This window comes from Bactrocera latifrons, unplaced genomic scaffold (genome assembly GCF_001853355.1).
Source record: "Bactrocera latifrons isolate USDA-ARS-PBARC rearing strain unplaced genomic scaffold, ASM185335v1 scaffold_156, whole genome shotgun sequence".
NCBI lineage: Eukaryota > Metazoa > Arthropoda > Insecta > Diptera > Tephritidae > Bactrocera > Bactrocera latifrons.
The window spans coordinates 575,172-582,191 of NW_017535030.1; positions in this window are offsets into that span (position 1 = coordinate 575,172).

Genomic DNA, 7,020 nt, shown 5'->3' on the forward strand with positions numbered 1-7,020 from the left:
AAATCGAAATACTGGTAATGTTCATATTGTGGCTAGGTGAAGTTTTAACCCAATTGTATTCAGTTTAGACACAATGGTAAACAATGAGTCAAATACGTAATATATCCAGCATAAAATCTCCAGAAAGTTCGAAAACATTTATGTTAGGTATCTTAGAGTTCAGGAAGCTGCAGGAAAAGAATTCTATCTGAATTTATATTGCACACCTCACACATTGACCGATATTTTCGAACAAAAGTGAACTATAGGTATTCGGTGTCTTGAGCAAGTTTGGTGGGATTAGAACAATTTTAGTGATAAAGTTGTACACACTAAAGGCATATTCGTAAAAAATTTTAATGCCGTTATATTGATTGCTTCTTGATTGCTTGCTTGTACTAGAAAGTAAAAGAATCAAGTRGAATTTAAAATTGTGCAATATTGGAAGTAAGCGTGGTTATTGTCCGATTTCTCTCATTTTGACAGCGTGTTATAGGAATATGAAAAGAATGCCATTTTCTAGATTTTTATCGAAATTGGTCAGTCGGGTACTGATATATGGGATTCACCAWAAAGTGGGYGGTGCCACGCCCTTCGTCCAACTTTTACCACGGCCCCYATAAAGCCTTGTCATACCATCGCGGAGGATATTTTTTGCGTATTTAGTTATCGATTTATCGCGTTTATAGTAGTACCGTTACATGGAGAGTGAGCGGGTATCAGTAGGAGTTCTTATAATATTCGAGCTTAGCAAATTTGGTTGTTGTAGCTTTAGTGGTTTAAGGCCTGCGCACATTAAACATATTAGAGGGCGTGGTTACTTTTTCAAAATTGTTTATTACCAGGTGGCCCTTGCTACTGCGATCCTCTGCGCCAGATTACAGTTTTATATCTTAATTTAGTGATTAGTTATGTCACTTTATAAGTTTTCGGTTAATGGCGATTTGTGGGCGTGGTAATGTTCCGAYTACGCAAATCTACAAACCCGATTTCTTTTTTACTAAGCAACTTGTATACCAAGTTTCATCMAGATATCTCAATTTTTGCTCATGTAAACCTCTGGACGGACGGACGGATAGGCAATCAACCAGATTTCAACATTTCTCGTGTCCTGATCATTATATACACTTATAGCTTTATCGATGAACAAAAGTATAATACACTGTAGCAACTAGTTGCAAGAGTATAAAAAGTATTCGCCAAAGCATTCCTAGAAATTATAAAATTATGTCAATCGAAATGGATGTTTCAACCAGATCAATGTAAAGACTTATTCGAGATTATCTCTAGATGAAGATCAACTGGTCACGCGCTTGAAGCAAATTAGCCTCAACAGATGCAAGCGGCCTCCTCAGAGGCACGCTCTCAACGGTCGTGAAAATATCATTTTTACAGAAGAAACAACTTCCATTGTTGATATTTTAATATACATGGCCTGTTGAATACCYCACAGAAATTTGGATAGTTCCAAAGAATCTTTGGTTGATCAGAGTCGTTACTACCAATAGAAACCGTGCCTGTTGGATCAATGGCCTAATTGTTKGAGAGCTTTTGTGAAAGCAAAAGCTGACCATTTCGAATCAAACTTTGAAAATCGCATATATGTGCGTATTTATAAGCATTATTAAATAAAATTATATAAAAAAAAATGCATTATAATTWAATTTTTATAACTGCCTGATCTTGTAACCGAAGTCGAGTCTTGCCATTAGGACTAGGAGTATATACATATACATACATACKATTATGTTCTTGTACTATTCTTTCTAATTAATTTCCTTTCATAAATTAGGAGTTTCCTATTCGCTCGCGAAGACGATGCTCGTAATTAACTATTTCTGTTAGATAATTAGTTGCCGATTGCTGGTGACTCTATGCAATTCTGTTGCGTGCTGGACTTGCTGCAAAATGAAAGGCTGATAAACTCGTGGTAATAACTTCCGCTCTGATGAATATGCGTAAACTAACGTGATGACTCAGCGGATGATAGAATTTGTAGTGTTTATATGAAGTTTTCGCTGTTAATTATATTAAGATATGTTCATATGTATATGTCTTATTGAAACTGAACGAACTTGTTATAAGAAATTCTATTGTTGAATCTCTACGACAATGAACCTTGTGTGTTTTCTTCAATACGCCATTTGAATGCTTATCGATCGTAGTTTTTGTATCCACTATGCGTCTGCTTAATTAAAATCAATTTATATTGATAAGCTTCAACCGTTTATCACTCGCAGGAGTGCCCCAAGCATTTAAACGAATGTATAAGTAGATACATGGATATGTTAATATGAAAAAGCGAACAGCAAACATTATCGCTTCCTAAGTTGACATACCTACTCAAACATCCAAACATAATGCGAGGAGAAGTGCATACGCAAAGGCTTTATAATCGTATTCGTACAAATGAATATTAAATATGAACCACTTAGCATTGCTGTTCTCGTTGTAGWTGTTGCTTGTTTTACATGGATTGCAAAACAGCGACGTTGCCACCCAACGTTACCCYTATTAACATCACAACGGCTGTCGCACTCATCCGCAAGAAATTGCAAAAAGGTGCTTTGTTCAAATACAAAATATTTCTTGCTCAGAATGGATCTGAACAAAAGAAGTGAATTGATTTATCTAGGGATATACATACATGCTTATGTATACATCAAGTATGGTTAAAATAAATATGCAAACCACCATCTTAAAATATGTAAGAGTGTTATAGATAAATATGTGAGTGTSGATATGTTACATGTGCTCAGACGATATGCTCAAAAAAATGTTTCTGCTTATATTACACTGCTATATTTTTGACCRAGTAAATACTTTCCCGCTTTAAATATAATACAAACATGTGTCGAAAGGTAAGTATATARGGTAAAAAATCAATAAAACTTTAACCTAAAGTGTCGCGTAGATAAAGTCTTCAGAGTTTGAGCAGACAGAAATAAAAAAAATTGCAGCAGTACATTTTGGACTTACTCGATAGGAAATTAATGGAATTTTCGCGACAACTTAACGAGTACAATTGGACGCTCCAGTCCCGAATCGCAGTGCACTTTTACTCCTATCATCGACTCATCATATGTTGTTATCGTCCATGCTCCTACACCATATAGCAGGACGGGACAAATGAGTGACTTATGGAATTTTGTTTTTGTTCGTTGAGAGAGGACTTTACTTCTCAATTGCCTACTCCGTCCAAAGTAGCACATGTTATTCTGCGTTGGATTTCGAGGCTGACATTGTTGTTGTTGTTAATGCTGGTTCCAAGATATACGAAAATGCAGGTAGCTGGATAAATTTTCTAATGTAWCAATAATCTGGTACTACAGGTAATCATATTTCGTGCTCCTGCGAAGTCTATCAGCCTCAATCCATTTGAGGATGTTTCATCGGGGAGGCTGAATTTCCCGACTGTGGTGCTACAGATACCTTCTTCACCCACCCTGGCGTTAGAGTCGCTACGCACGATTTTAATATAGTGGCGTSGGCAGCTGTGGTGGGTGCGCTCCAAACGCTCATAGAAGGCATCTTTGGTCATATCGTCCTTCTCTGCCGTCGAGGGGTGGGCGCAAATCAGCGATATCCGCCGGAATCAATGACAGTACTCGACGACGGAGTTTTTTTTCCACCACGAATCCCACATCAAACTGGCGCTCCTTTTTATGGCCACTGTAGTAGCCACAACTCATAATTCCCGTCCTGCTATATGGTGCAGAGGCTTGGACTATGTCAACAATGGATGAGTCGACGTTGCGAGTTTTCGAGAAAAAAGTTCTGCGAAAGATGTATGGTCCTTTGCGCTTTGGCCACGGCGAATATGACATTCGATGGAACGATGAGCTGTACGAGATATACGATGACAGCTCTGAAAGTATTCGATGCTGTACCCGCCAGGGGAAGCAGGGGAAGAGGAAGACCTCCACTCCGTTGGAAGGACCAAGTGGAGAAGGACCTGGCTTCACTTGGAATATCTAATTGGCGCCACGAAGCGAAAAGAAAAAACGACTGGCGCGCGGTTGTTAACTCGCCTATAATCGCGTAAGCGGTGACTACGCCAATCAAGAAGAAGAAGAAGTAGCCACAAAAGACGTACTCGCCTCAGTCCTTGTCCCATCCATCGCATTTCTTGGACGGCGCTGATGTCAGCCTTTATTTTCCCCGAGGACATCAACCAGCTGGGCGGCGGCACTTTCCCAATTTAGAGGCCGGAAATTCCAGGTACATGCCTTCAAATGGTAATATTTCGGCATGAAAAAAATACCCTATATTGTCAAAAGTGTACTCAATAATGTACAAAAGGTCGGAATAAAAKTAAAATTCAATCCATATTTAACAAACAAATTCGCAAAAGAAATATGAAACCCTAACCCCTCCCTTTAATTTCTCACAACTAAAATAACAATCGAAATGGAAATTCGTGTGAACAAAAAAAAAAAAAATATAACTCGACAATCTAATTATATTTTGACTTAAAAACTCTATCGACAAAAAGATAGGTCACAATTTTTTCCTTCACCCYTACTTGTGCTTTCAAGGAAAACAATCGCAATAGCGTCAATCGCAGCTGTCTTTAGGATGTTGTTAAGAAAATGGGAGATGCTGTAATATCAAAGTAACAGAGTTGACATACTTAAATATATACAAACTTAGTGGAAAACAGCACTTCATATTGAAAAAAGTTTCACAAAACATACTATTTGTTTTGTAGTCTGTTGTTAAGCGAGTGGGTCGTATAATAAAAAATTAATACTGCAGAGAGTTTGATATCGTTTTTGTATGATATTTTTGCCTTGATACCCTCCTCTGGAGCATAAGGCCTCTGCATGTGTGTTTTCGCCTTTCCAGGATGTTTTTGTGTGGTCTAATTCGCATAGTACCGACCTTCAACCATGTTAATTATATTCGAAAATCACTTTTGCTAGCGGATTCCAGTCAAGCGACATCCTCAGTGCACCGCAGAATATGGATAGGAAGCTTACTGCRCTCTATTTGCTTTAGTACGGGATCCTTCGCTAAACTTTTGAACTTTATGCTTCCTGAAATTTGGTATTAAACCTAACCAAGTTTTTTTCAAGACCAAGTTTTCGTTTTTATATTTACATCATTTAGAAGACAGTTATCTGACTTGAGAATTTTATTAACATATTTGTGTTTATACATAAAATAGGCTGTCAAAAAAGTCTTGCATTTTATTTTATTTTATAACGATAATCAATCAAACACGTGTTCCAAAAAGGTATAGCATGACCCGATGCGACGAATAAAGCTAGAACTACGCGCTCTCAGCGCCAACTAGCGAAAATACCGCAAGACAACCATAATATATAATAGAAGTTTATGTATGATGCCGAAATCGAAAATATAATTGTTGACAAAACATCTTTGAAAAAGGATATTATTCATGTTCCCTTTTGTTAAATTAAGGATAGCTATAGAGGTGTCAATAGGGCACTAAAAAAGTAGACCGATAGGGTCTGCAAACGACGACATATTTTCTCCCGCTCTTTTAACATTTTTCTTTAGTAAGTTTGCCATTTCATCATGGAAAGAAATACGATCCAACAACAAGTCTAAACTATTAAAATTTACTACATAATAATAAATTTGTTTTAAATAAAACAAAAACGTTTTGAGTCACCATTTCATCCCGAAAAAATTACAGTTTGGTGCGGCTTGATTGGGCCGTACTTCTTCCGTGATGATCMAGACCGGCAAGTTACTGTGAATGGGAATCGCTACCGCTCAATGATAACCGAATATTTTGGGCCCTTGGATGCTATGGACAAGACAATATGTTTTTCCAACAGGACGACGTTTGGTGAAGGTGTTATCTCAAGTAATGACCCATTCAATTGACGGCCCTGTTCGAGCGATTTGACGCCGTTAGACTATTTTCTGTGTGGCTACGTCAAGACTATGGTCTATGCCAACAAGCTACCATTGATTGATGAACTTCGAATCAAACGCGAAGTTGCAGCAGTATCGGGCGATTTATTCTTGAAAACCGTCGAAAATTGGGTTCAGCGCCTAGACTTCTGCAAGCCTGCCCGTAGTAACTAWGCAAAAGAAATCGACGGCAACAAATGTATTCTCACAAGTATAAAAGATTTCATTAATATCCCAACCGTTTTTGTTTAATTAAAACAAAAAAAAAAMSKTTKKWRSSKTYYTWWTWAAAAAACCCTTTATTTAGCATTGAAATGCTCTAAATTTTTAATGTACATTCTATATGTTATACTATATATGTACATACCTTCAAATCGCATAGCCAAACCCTTACTTTGCTACAGTGTGTGTATACGCCCAACTCATCGTCGACAAAAAGCAATTAGAATGCAAAATCATCGCTATTTCAGCTATTCGGTTCAGCCCTTGTGTATTCTACAAGCATACATATGTATGTAAATATCCATACATAAAAATTCCTRAATACTCCAAATATTACGTATGCGTTTATACATGTGACTTTCARCATGGCCTGCGGATACATAATGCCCTCTACCTCATTCAAAATACACAATAATATAAATTTTTATGACGTCGTAAAATTAATAAAACTTTTTACGATTTTCTGCCTGGAATAAAACATTTGATTAGCACTCTCCATACATTTGACTTTAGCTCGTTCGTTTCACTTTTTATGGATATCTCCACACCATTTTATTTATCGACGTAAGTGGCCCAATTATGTTAAAGCCTCAACAAAAATAATATCAGAATTTAAGCGGAAACTTTAAGTCCGCATGTGCTCCCATAAACAACATGACAAGAAAGCATACAACCGTTTTAAAGCAGACTGAAATTCGATCTGGCACGGACTGGGGCCTTTTGTTTCCAATCAGCACATGTATAAGCTCTATAGCTGGTTGACTGTATGAATGTTTCAAGATGAGCCGAAACCAACAAAAGTTATTGGCGCACGAAGGACTTCCATGCAAATTGTTGCCCTTTTTTTTCTTTTGGAAAAACTGTCGCAACCGTACCACCGGAGCAACGCAGCAGTTCTGAGTGTTTTGTTTGCCAATTGTCTTTCATGAA